Source organism: Dendropsophus ebraccatus, chromosome 9 (assembly GCF_027789765.1).
Source record: "Dendropsophus ebraccatus isolate aDenEbr1 chromosome 9, aDenEbr1.pat, whole genome shotgun sequence".
Lineage (NCBI taxonomy): Eukaryota > Metazoa > Chordata > Amphibia > Anura > Hylidae > Dendropsophus > Dendropsophus ebraccatus.
In genome coordinates this window covers 108,073,310-108,085,977 of record NC_091462.1, presented here as the reverse complement: position 1 = coordinate 108,085,977, position 12,668 = coordinate 108,073,310, and the positions used below count along the sequence as shown (strand labels likewise).

Sequence of the window (12,668 nt, the reverse complement as noted above, 5' to 3'; positions counted from 1 at the left end):
GAGGAAGAAGTGAGCAACCCCTTTAAAAGTTACCCCTACTACAGCATAGGAGATAACTAGGGGATTAGTGGGGGTCCGCCCTCATAAGAATGGGGTCAACTGTCCCTGAAGAGGATGGAGCGGCAGCATACATACTCAGCACCCCTCCATTCATCTACTATGGGCATGCCCCCTGCAGACTTTCACTTGGGAGGCAATGTTGAGGACCCCCAACCATCATCTATATACCCCCTACTCTGTCTAGGAGATAATTTTTAATCCACTTTAAAAGAGTTATCCAGGATAAGGAAAACACAGCTACTTTCTTGCAATAACAGCGCCACCCCTGTCCTCAGGTTGTGTGTGGTATTGCAATTCAGCTTCATTCACTTCAGTGGAACTGAGCAGCAATACCCCACACAAACTGAGGACAAGCGTTGCACTGTTCCTGGGAGAAAGTGGCCCTGTTTTTCTAACCCTTTAAGGATAATGTGTTCATCCAAACACTTCCGATTTTAAGTTTTTTTTCATACATTCTACTCATCCTGATCTTCCTGGTTCATGAATAGAGTTCTAGAGTGACGGTAAAAGAATAGATTTAATGTAACACCATGATGGTTGTGATGGCGTACTGGGTGTACAGAATGACTAATGACCCCCCCATAGGCATTAGCATGGCTGCCAATAGCGATGTCGCCTTTGGATAATCGGGGAGAGCTCATAGTTCCAGGTTATTTTCCTTTTTTCCAGGAGGGATAAATGCGTTTTCATTATTCATGATTGCAAATAATTCAGGACGTATCGCAAACCAGATGTGCCTCACCTCTGATTCTCCAGATGCTGGCTCCTACCGCTGGATAAGTAATGGACGGGAGATTAGGGGAGCTTTGGCCCGTCAGAAGATTTCCAACTATAGCGCTATAATATCTCCATTATCGGGATTTATTATTAGCTTTTCTGTTGGAAACTGTCAGCAAGTAGGTGCTGTTGTCAGATCCCAGACGTGTGCGTGTATAACCAGGACAGATTGTCTCCTATACTCGTAATAAAGAATTACACATCAGTCAACAGGAGCTTGTTGATGGTTTCTAGGCTTAGGCTATGTTCACACAGCGTACGATCAACAGCCTTTGTTTGCCCGTCAAAAACGACGGCCGTTGTCTTGAGTATCAAATAATGGCCGTCGTTGTACTGACAATTGCATTGAAATCAATACAGAACGGGCAGAAATAATTGACAACGGCCGTTCAATATGGCCTTTGTTTACATTGACTTTGATGCAACACATTTTTTATGACAAAAAAGGCCGTTCTTGTCATAAAAAATATGTTGTGTGAACGTAGCCTTATTCTTAATGTGTGGTAGGTTTTCGGGTCAGGTATGTGCTCACAATATGGTGGTCTCCCTTGTTATAGAGTCAGTACATAGATTGGGATAGCCTTTGTAGGCATCAGACACCTTCCATTTTGCTGTTGAAAAACTACAACTCCCAGCATGCCCTGTTCTTTACAATCGCCTGTAAAGCCCCAAGGTAGGGATCGCCGTGGCGGAGGCCACTGAGCTTGCTCTACAGGCGCCTCTGTTATAGGTGTATTATAGCACTTCCTGTTTGGGTGACAACTACTGCAGGCAGCCATTTTGTAGTATGTACCAATACATAACCTGTCTGTTCTTTGAGAGGAACTGCATCTTTGATCCTTCCCTAAGATATTGATCCCTACCGAACATTAGGCTGCATTGCAGTGACTTTAGGGGACCTCCTGTGTTGTGTAAGTCGGGGGGCCTCCTGTGTTGTGTAAGTCAGACTCCTTGTGGCGTCTTCCCTTCTCTAGACCACTGACCTGACATAATCCTGGCTTCTGCTTAATGTGGAAAAAGGCTCTGGATTGTTCTAAGTTGATATAAGATGAAAAATGTGCGAGGCGTGAGGAGCGTGAATGTTATAATGGCAGAGTCCGTATATATTATCACTGTGTGTGGCCTTTCGATCATAGCGGAGACAATGTCGTCTTTGGGGGGTGATGGGGAGAGTCCCCTGGTTGCTATGGGTGATGGGGTAAGATACGCTCGGTTGTGGTTAACTGGATATCATCTACTTCTCTAGCAGCCCCCATGAAGCATGTTCGGCCATCTTGCTGAGTTTAGTTTGCCTAGCAACCAATGGTCTCCAGGTCTCGGTGACGGCCATGACAGCATGTGGCAGAGCTCACAGGACGTTCTATCTGTTATACAGGACGCTTCCTCTTCAGGATAAACCACATAGCATGAAAATGATTCACTTCACTAAATGTGTTCATAGCAAGATCTATTGTTCTCTGTTATCAGCCCCGCCATGTAGAACAACCCCCTCCCCCATCATCACTGTTTTGTGTTTCCTGAGACATGTATATCCATGTGTGTGACTGATATCGGCTGCAGCACTATTATAACACTGGTGTACGGAGGGGATCGGGGCCTGTAGGGGATGATGTGTATATAAGGGGGGGTTGGATGATGTGATGGATGGACATTCCTGAAGTTTCTGGAAGATCCTCTGACAAGTCTGTATACGTTGGAGATCTCCAAAGGAGAATTACTCTCTTCAGATCTGTGAGGGGCGACTTGACCCTCCTCATCTCAGAAACCTACTCTGCGAGTTCCTGGTGACGTGTTTCCTTCCACTCTTGGTGTGACTTGGTGTCTGGCAGGCTTCACTGACACCTACTTCTGCCAGATAGGGAGTTTATTGGGTGTTTTTGTAGGGTAGAAGTGTAGGTGTCATATAGGGTTGTGGGCTAGAAGAGCAGACTGTTCTGTGGAGGTCCTCAAGCAATGGCACAGTAGGACTGTACCAGGACTACACCAGATAGTTCTCCTATTGTAAGTATGTTCATATGGTGGAGAACTGTGAATGGTGTTGCAGGAAACGCTTCTGCGGCCCATAACCAGCCGTGTAGAAGTGACGGCCGAAGAGCAGGAAAACGCCCGATCTTCGGATGATCGCTTGTCACAATTTACCGGCCATACATCATCTTCGGTAAATGGCAAAGTGACAGCACGGATATGCATATGTGTTATTTGCAGTAGTCCGTGGATGAGAAATCGACTAATGTAAAAGGACCTTCAGTCAAGAACTCCATCCAATGTCCAACCCTGTCCAAGGCCTAAAGACTCCACCATGATACTATCAGCTATTTGATGGATGGTTAGGGACTCTCATTAAATTGGGACTAGACTTAGCCACCATGGTGGAAAGTAGAATGACACCATCACACGGTAAACCACCCAAGGAATGAAGTACGGAAGGTCTTGTCTTACCATCTTCCTTCATCTTCCGTATTCAAGCACTAACATTTAGTAAAGACATTTTAGTGACCCCAGAGCTTCTCTTCTTACCCTGTTTTTATAATGTTGACCTTAGAAGCCCCTAAATATATTGATACAGATGAGGGGTTAGTCAGTGGTGGGTGATGTTGTGTACAAAAAATGTTCCCACCCATCATCCCACCCCAAACTTCAGGTGGGGGGCTCCACCATACTCTCATTTGATGACTGGGCTACTTGGTGTAGTGTGAGGGAATCTCATTCAATACCAATTGAGATTGAGCAACTGTGGTGGAAAGCAGAATGATGGCCAGAGATACCACCATACGCCAAACCACCCACTTGATGACTTCAGTAAACAAAGACTTCCGAACAGTTTCATCTTACCATCTTTTGCCATCTTGGTATTCGAAGGGGGTGGTTATTTGCTGGGTCAACTTGTGTACCAATATTTTTCTGGGTCTGACTTTGGTTGGAGATGCCACCATTTTTCTCCCCAATCTATCTAAATTGGCTTGATACCTTTTTGAGGGCCATATAACCTCCTAAATACATTGACACAGATGAGGGGTGGCCGGGCATGGGTTGACTTGTGTATCTGTAGTGTTCTTGACGTGACTTGAAGGCCAAAAATGGTGGCATTGCTAACCAACCTTCACGGTAGCTTCTCGAATTTGGTTTGATGCTTTTTATGGGCCACATACACCTCCTTGCACCAGGTAATACTGTACAAGAGCGATAATAACCAGGTCTGTTCCTCTATGCCATGTTTTATGGGATTTCTGGGTGGGGTTGTCCATTGGTCGTCTTTCAGTCACTATGAGGAAGTGACTGGATTTGTTGAAAGGAATTCAGCTGAACACTCCCCGTCACCTTTTATCTTGAGTTGTTGTTACTGTGTGCAGAAGGCACTAAACACCATAAACCCTAAAGAAAGTGTACAATGAAGCAATTCACTACGGTGGATCATGTGACCGGGCAGATACGGTATTCAGGAACGTTGTGCAATGGTGTCCTCAGAATGGTTCTACCACTGAGTATCATAGCGGACATCCCCAGAACTCAGGACATGTGGGTGGTTCTTGAAGTGTCCCTGTCACCCATGCCCCCCATCTCCCACCCTTATGTCCTATCTCTGGTCACCACATTGGTGGATGACATGGCATGTTATCTTCAAAGCTCCCCCTGCCTTGTTTTATTTTTCTGTGTGTCCACTATTGTTGTTTCTTCTTATCTGCAATTATCTCTTACGTCACATTGGGATTATGTCATCTTGTCCTCATAGCCGGGGTAAAACAAACCTGAAAGTCTGTATGAGGAAAAGCCAAACATTTATATGGAATTATAGATCCTGTACTGATCCTGAGTTACATCCTGTATTATACTCCAGAGCTGCACTCACTGTTCTGCTGGTGAGGTCACTGTGTACATACAATTACATTACTGATCCTGAGTTACATCCTGTATTATACTCCAGAGCTGCACTCACTATTCTGCTGGTGAGGTCACTGTGTACATACATTACATTACATTACTGATCCTGAGTTACATCCTGTATTATACTCCAGAGCTGCACTCACTATTCTGCTGGTGGGGTCACTGTGTACATACATTACTGATCCTGAGTTACATCCTGTTTAATACTCCAGAGCTGCACTCACTATTCTGCTGGTGGGGTCACTGTTTACATACATTACATTACTTATCCTGTACTGATCCTGAGTTACATCCTGTATTATACTTCAGAGCTGCACTCACAATGCTGAAATCTCCTAGCTTTGCTCCTTGCTATTATATTTTCTGCACAGAACTTGTCTTGGTGATTTATGTTCAGTGAAGTGTGATGTTACACCAGCTACTGTGCTGGGATCTAAGCTTAGCTGAGTGGGTGAGCTGGACAAGCGTGCTGACTGGTCTTCATAACAACAGGATCAGTGCAGGATAAGTACCGTAATGTATGTACACAGTGACCCAACCAGCAGAATAGTGAGTGCAGCTCTGGAGTATAATACAGGATGTAACTCAGGATCAGTAATGTAATATATGTACACAGTGACCCCACCAGCAGAATAATGAATGCAGCTCTGGGGTATAATACAGGAAGTAACTCAGGATCAGATATGTCATGTATTTACCAAGTATTAATGCAGCGTTTTGTTTCCTGCCAGCTGGCACTCTCTACAAGGAGCTGCTACCCCCTCAGACTCCGCTTATAATGACTCATTCCAATAATGTATGTAGATTTTTCAGACAGAAATCGCTCCTTTACGCCTATTATAATCTGCGCAAGAAAATGGAAAAATATTGCTTTACCATTAGTTGTTGGTTCCTAATCAGACTGTGTCGCGGTGGTGATTGCTGATGTCATAAGGATCGCTCTGTAATAGTCACCTGCGGGTAATAAAACTAGTTTCTATTGGGGAGGAGTAGAACACATGGTAATAAATAATAGTAGATATTGATGAGATAATTGCACTATGGCCGCTTATGTATTTATATCTCACTCTGCCGGGAGTAAATCTCTGCTCGGACTGATGATTTCTCACTCTCGGATATTCTTGGGCCGTTGCCATATACCGCCTTGTAATTTGTTTGCAGTTTTTCATTTTGCAGACTATTCTATCTCGCTGTTTATAAATGTGGGTGTCATCTGTTTCTGTCCTCGCCCGCCTTCACTGGACTGATTTCTAAACAAACTCTCGTGCCAGAAACTCCTTCCTCCGTGAATATTTCTGCTAAGCAAAGATTGTTAAAACACATGCGGAGTCCTTGTCATTACACATTCCACAAGCCGAGGTCCGTAGTAATACAGCGAAGGCTATCGCTAAGCTTCTGGCTTGTGATGCAATGGCTAGAGGAGCAGAATTGCTATGCTATTGGAATATAGTATAGCACAGAGGAGCCGGATTGCTGTGCTATTGGAATATAGTATAGCACAGAGGAGCAACATTGCTGTGCTATTGGAATATAGTATAGCACAGAGGAGCAGGATTGCTGTGCTATTGGAATATAGTATAGCACAGAGGGGCACGCTACTGTATAGCAGTCTACATCCTGCATACCATCCATGTTCTCTAGACTGGAGGACAACTGTAGAGTACAGAAATAAGAAACTTCCATATACCGCCATTGACTTTGGCTTGTTGGCTATGACTGGCTGATCATAAACTGTATTGTTTCCGTAAATACGATGGAAGACAAACTTGTGATGTCATAAAATGTGTCAGACTTTTCGAGACTGTTGTCCATGACCTTGTTTGCCATGACCTTGTTTGCATCTTGAGATTACAGTAATGGCATCAGCTAATCCTGACTTGTATTTGTGTGACCTCCGGTTGGCCCCGTGATTTTATTGAGATGAATAATAATGTCCTACATACCTACATGTCTAGATCACCCACTAATTTATTCTGAATGATACGTGCGGTCTCATAATCTCATGTTTCCTCGTTGTGGTCCATATTCAGTTATCACTTGGGTCATAATCTTTCTTGTTCCTGTGCTCCCCAAATGCTGTTTTTGTCACTTTTATGCATTGTTTATGTTTCGTTTTTATTTTTATGGAATCTGGTTGTTCCTGCCGTTACCTGTGTAGTAGAGACTGAAAGGCAGTCTACTGTACAGTCCATAGAATTTTCTGTGTCCAGTTCTGTAAATATAGCCACCTATACTCAAGTGGTGGTGGTCGCCCAGCCAGTTAGGCAAGCGGTTCTTATGCCACCGATGATCCAAAGTCTTCACTATACGATCTTCATTAAGTTAATGTAATGTGCAGAATTTATTTCAAAATGGGTTTACCCACCACTGACATTGGTTATAATCCCGCCACTGGGACCTCCACCTATTGGAAGATCTGGGTTCCCCAAGCCCAATTTTAGATGTGAAGAACTTTTTGACCTTGGTTTTGTCCACAATAGACATTCAGAATATATATTTACCACTTGGGCCTCTAGACTTTGAAAACTATCTTGTAATGGATTTGCCCACCATGGACATTGACAATATTCGCACCTACTAGCAGATGTGGTTCCCTCCAATACCAGCTCTAGATGTGAAAAACTTTTCAATATTGGTCTGACCACAGTAGACATTCAAAATATTCCCACCACTGAGACCTCCACCTACTGGCAGACCTGGGCCCTCCCAACCCCAATTCTAGATTTGAATAATATTCTGGAATTGGCTTAATCACCATAGATATTGACCTGTGTTCCCCATAACCCCAAATGTACAGGCAAAGATCCTGAAATGTATAACATAGAGGCATGTCCAAAAAGTTTGAGATGCCTCAACCTCCGCAGGCTGTAGAGACTTGTTACAGGTCGTGTGTTTGACATATGGAGCAAGTTATAACTGGTTTTACGAAACCGGAGAGAGGCCGAGTGTATGCAGAGCAGGTATGATGCAACGACCCTCTATTAGCGTGAACACTTATTTCTTTTCGCAACTAAATACAACTGGCCAAAGTCATTAGCATTTAGACAACCTCGTAATGGACAACAACAGGGCTGGATGGGTCCCAGAACCTGGATACAGCAACAGGACTAGAAACTTTGGCAATGGTTCCCAACTTGTTGGATTGTTTTATACCACAGTCTGTGAAGGTTCTTATTGTTGGGCCAAAACAATCAAATTGGCCCCTAAAGTTATAGTGTTGTGTCCAAAAAACATATTTGAACTGTATATGTTACTGTGTGTGGTCGTCTTCCCAACTTCTCTTTGGACAAAATTGTTAAAGAATATTTTTACGGCTTCAATTCATCTACAATATAAATTGAGAGACTTTGCAAATAACCTTGTTTAAAAATCAAATCTCCAACTGTTTTGTACCTCTATGAAGCTGTGTCTCTCCATGGTTACAGACTACAAACAAACGCTGTGTAGTCTGGTCATGTGTTCCTTTTCCATTTTTGTAGGTTATTAAGAAGAGTGGAGAGAATGGAGTTAGAGGGAACCAATCGCCTCCCTGAGGGAGTGTGACTTGGCCCCAGCACCTTACAGCTGCCGGGCACAGCTCCGCAGCAGGGCAGCAATTTCAAAATGTAAATGTAGTCTGCCGGGTGCAGTTTTTGAAGAGCTGTGCCCGGCAGCTGTAAGGTACTGGGGCCAAGTCACACTCCCTCAGGGAGGAGTGATTCCCTTTTAAACACAACTGTAAGATCTGACTACACCAGTTTTGTTTGTAGTCTGTAACCTTGGAAACATAATCCTGCATATGAACTTTATACATCGGAAACTACAAAGTGGGGGTTGAAGAAACTTGAGGACAACTCATGGTCTTCTATTCTATTGATTGGAGTCTTTGATCTCTGAATTCTCCAACAAATGATGCCTTCTGGCTATGAAATGTCACCCACCGCCAGAGGCTTCTCCCAGTCGTTGCTATAAATGGTTTCTGTACCCTTTTAGAAGATTGGAATTTGTTATCAGTATCATATAAAACCACAGAAAACAAGGAGCAGGCCGAGTCATGTACAATGGCTTTATTATACATCATTGTTACCATTTTTACATTTATTAATATGCTGGGTTGGCAAACTGCTTCAGTGCTAAAGGCTAAATGGTATCCGTCAATGAACACTGCCTCTAGTGGCCTAAAGGTAGAATAACAACATTCCCTACAAATGTAATAAAGTTATATATAGTCCATATTACAAAGGTTTCTCCTTACCCCCCATATCACTAGCTTGCTGTAAGCAGTACGTAACTTCACTTCCATCTGCCACTCTATAACCTGGTTCCTTACCCAGGCATCACATACAGAGGATGGACGGAAGCGGTAGTAGTATAGACCACTCCTAATTGTGAGGCTGCGGCCTCTCCTGTGCCTTATGGTGTGTCTACTCTACACAGAAAGATTTATCTGACAGATTTTTGAAGCCAAAGCAAGGAATGTAGAATTTCAGTCTTTCCTTTATGACCTGTTCCCTATTTTATAGTCTGTTCTTGGCTTTGGCTTAAAAAACTGTCTGTGGGCCCCATTCCATGGGACGATTATCGATCGCATAATCGTTAACGATAAACTCTTAAATGACCGCTATTGCAAACAACCTGAAATTGTTCACCCACTTACACGGAATAATGATCGTTACTTATGATTATTCTTGAGGTCATCTTGTCGCTACTGCGAACGATTAAATGCGTCTGATTCCATGCGAACGAGTAACGATAAAAATAGGTCGAGGCCTCATTAAGTGATCAACGAGTGATCTCTCGTCGTTTAATCGTTAACTGCTATTCAACCGAACAATTATCGTTTCAGCTTGAACGATTTAACGATTATCTGAACAATAATTGTCCCGTGGAATAGGGCCCTGTGTAAACGCACCCTAAGGCACAGGAGAGGCCTCAGCCTGTGCCGTGCTGTGCCGTGCTGTGCCGTGCATGTCACAGGCCTTGTGTAACTCCAGCTCACAGCAGGGAAAAAAAAGATTTACACCAACTACAGGGGATTAGCTGAGACTATTTAGCACAATTCTAAGTGTGGATCCAGAAAAAGACACAACAAAAGCAGTCATCTGGGCAGGGGTGATTCTAGCCTCTCTGCTGCCCGAGGCGAACTATAGAATGACGCCCCCCCCCCCCGGTCAATCCGCCCACATTATAATCCACTACTGCCCCCCCCCCCCCCCCACTGCTGTCCCCAATAAACATAATGTTTGGTCCCTTGCTGCACAGAGGATGTCAGGAGAGGAGGGGGCTGACTTTATAGGAGAGGTCCCAGCAGCACAGAGGATATCAGGAGAGGAGGGGGCTAATCCTATAGGAGAGGTCCCAGCAGCACAGAGGATGTCAGGAGATGAGGGTGCTAATCCTATAGGAGAGGTCCCAGCAGCACAGAGGATGTCAGGAGAGGAGGGTGCTAATCCTATAGGAGAAGTCCCAGCAGCACAGAGGATGTCAGGAGAGGAGGGTGCTGATCTTTTAGGAGATGGTCCCCCTCTTCCCCCCTTATAGATGGTCCCCCTCTTCCCCCCTTATAGATGGTCCCCTCTCCCTTATAGATGGTCCCCCTCTCCCCCCTCCCTTATAGATGGTCCCCCTCTCCCCCCTCCCTTATAGATGGTCCCCCTCTTTCCCCTCCCTTATAGATGGTCCCCCTCTTCCCCCCTTATAGATGGTCCCCCTCTTCCCCCCCCTTATAGTTGGTCCCCCTCTTCCCTCTCCCCCCCCCCCTTATAGATGGTCCCCCTCTCCCCCCCCTTATAGATGGTCCCCCTCTCCCCCCCCCTTATAGATGGTCCCCCTCTTCCCTCTCCCCCCCTTATAGATGGTCCCCCTCTTTCCCCCCTCCCTTATAGATGGTCCCCTTCCCCCCCTATAGATGGTCCCCCTCTTCCCTCTCTTCCTCCCTTATAGATGGCCCCCCCCCTTATAGATCGTCCCCCTCTTTCCCCCCTCCCTTATAGATCGTCCCCTCTTTCCCCCCTCCCTTATAGATCGTCCCCCTCTTTCCCCCCTCCCTTATAGATGGTCCCCCTCTTTCCCCCCTCCCTTATAGATGGTCCCCTTCCCCCCCTACCTTATAGATGGTCCCCCTCTTTCCCCCCTCCCTTATAGATGGTCCCCTTCCCCCCTACCTTATAGATGGTCCCCCTCTTTCCCCCCTCCCTTATAGATGGTCCCCTTCCCCCCCCTATAGATAGTCCCCCTCTTCCCTCTCCCCCTCCCTTATAGATGGTCCCCCCCCTTATAGATGGTCCCCCCTTATAGATCGTCCCCCTCTTTCCCCCCTCCCTTATAGATCGTCCCCCTCTTTCCACCCTACCTTATAGATGGTCCCCCTCTCCCCCCCCCCCCCCTGCACAGCAGATAAAACAAAAACAAAAAACAGCACACAACTCACCTACCCTCCGTTCCCCCGTCGAGCCTCTCTGGTCTGGTCCCGGCTGATGTGCGGCTGCCCGGGGTGTCCCGTCCTGTCCCCGGCAGCGCGCGCATCACAAAGCTCCCCGTGCGCCTGTGACTTCCGGCGCACAGGGAGCTCTCTGATGCGTGCGCTGCCGGGGACAGGACGGGACACCCCCGGCAGCCGCACATCACCCGGGGGACTAAGGCTGCATTCCCACGTTCCGTGATCCTGACGGATCACGGACGTGGAATGCATGTACTGGAGCCCCCCCCCGCGCCCGGGCAGTATCTGTAATGAGATGCTGTGAGCGGGGGGGACTGTATTCATAAGCGCCGCGCTGTAGTATCAGCACGGCGCGGCTGATTTAGTACAGCGCGGCGCTTATGAATACAGTCTCCCCCGCTCACAGCATCTCATTACAGATACTGCCCGGGCGCGGGGGGACTCCAGTACATGGTACAATCAGTGGCGGATTATAATGTGGGCGGCCGCCCGAACCGCTCATATTATAATCTGCCACTGAATGCCGCCAGAGCCGTTTTAATACATTGGTGGGCCCAGTGCACAGCCCTCAAGAGTGGGCCCCCCCTTCCCTTTCGGCACATTGTATAATGTACTGAATTTGCCCCCACACTGTATCAAGAGCCCCAATACATACAGTAGTTACCTTATAACACTATTTCCACAATACAGTGATTACATATTACATAAAAACTGCACTAAACAAAACAGAAAGATATCACCAATGATACCATTACATAATACCGCCACATCATGACCCCTAACACTACAATCCTATAACAGAGTGCAGTTACATCCAGTGACTCACCGGGGGCGTTTTCTCCAATCAGAGTCTGTCACCTTTTCTTTTTCTCTCCATCCAGCCTGGGCCACCTTGAAGTCTTCTCCTGGCTGTGAATCTTCTCTCCAGAATCTGCCAGACAAATATTTTAGGCTCCAACACATACAGTAGTTAGGTCCCTTGTACCCCTATACAGTAGTTACACCCCTCTGTACTCCTACATAGTTACACCCCTCTGTGCCTCCATAGTTTTAAGGTGTCCCTGTAGTATATAGACCCTCATGTGCTCCTCCAGTTATATACAGCCCTCCTGTGCGCTCCCCCATTAGTATATAGCCCCCCTGTGCACTCTCCCCAGTAGTATATAGCCCCCCTGTGCTCTCCCACAATAGTATATAGCCCCCCTGTGCTCTCCCACAATAGTATATAGCCCCCCTGTGCTCTCCCCCAATAGTATATAGTCCCCCTGTGCTCTCCAATAGTATATAGACCCCTATGCTCTCCCACAATAGTATATAGCCCCCCTGTGCTCTCCCCCAATAGTATATAGCCCCCCTGTGCTCCCCCCAATAGTATATAGCCCCCTGTGCTCTCCCCAATAGTATATAGCCCCCCTGTGCTCTCCATAATATATAGCCCCCCTGTGCTCTCCCCCATAGTATATAGACCCCTGTGCTCCTCAATATGATATAGCTCCCTGTGCTCACCAATAGTATATACCTCCCCTGTGCT

The 12,668-nt window shown here is 46.2% G+C and overlaps 2 protein-coding genes across 2 annotated transcripts in view; one reads left to right on the top strand and one right to left on the bottom strand.

The window, feature by feature from the left end:
- RGS11 (regulator of G protein signaling 11) overlaps positions 1-835 on the bottom strand; it is a 94,207-nt gene extending 93,372 nt beyond the window's left edge. Inside the window, exon 1 of the mRNA XM_069984284.1 lies at positions 803-835. The gene's annotated coding sequence lies outside the window, so the exon portion shown is untranslated. The remainder of the gene's footprint in view (positions 1-802) is intronic.
- LOC138801444 (rho GDP-dissociation inhibitor 2-like) overlaps positions 1-12,668 on the top strand; it is a 47,684-nt gene that overhangs the window by 3,201 nt on the left and 31,815 nt on the right. The window lies entirely within an intron of this gene.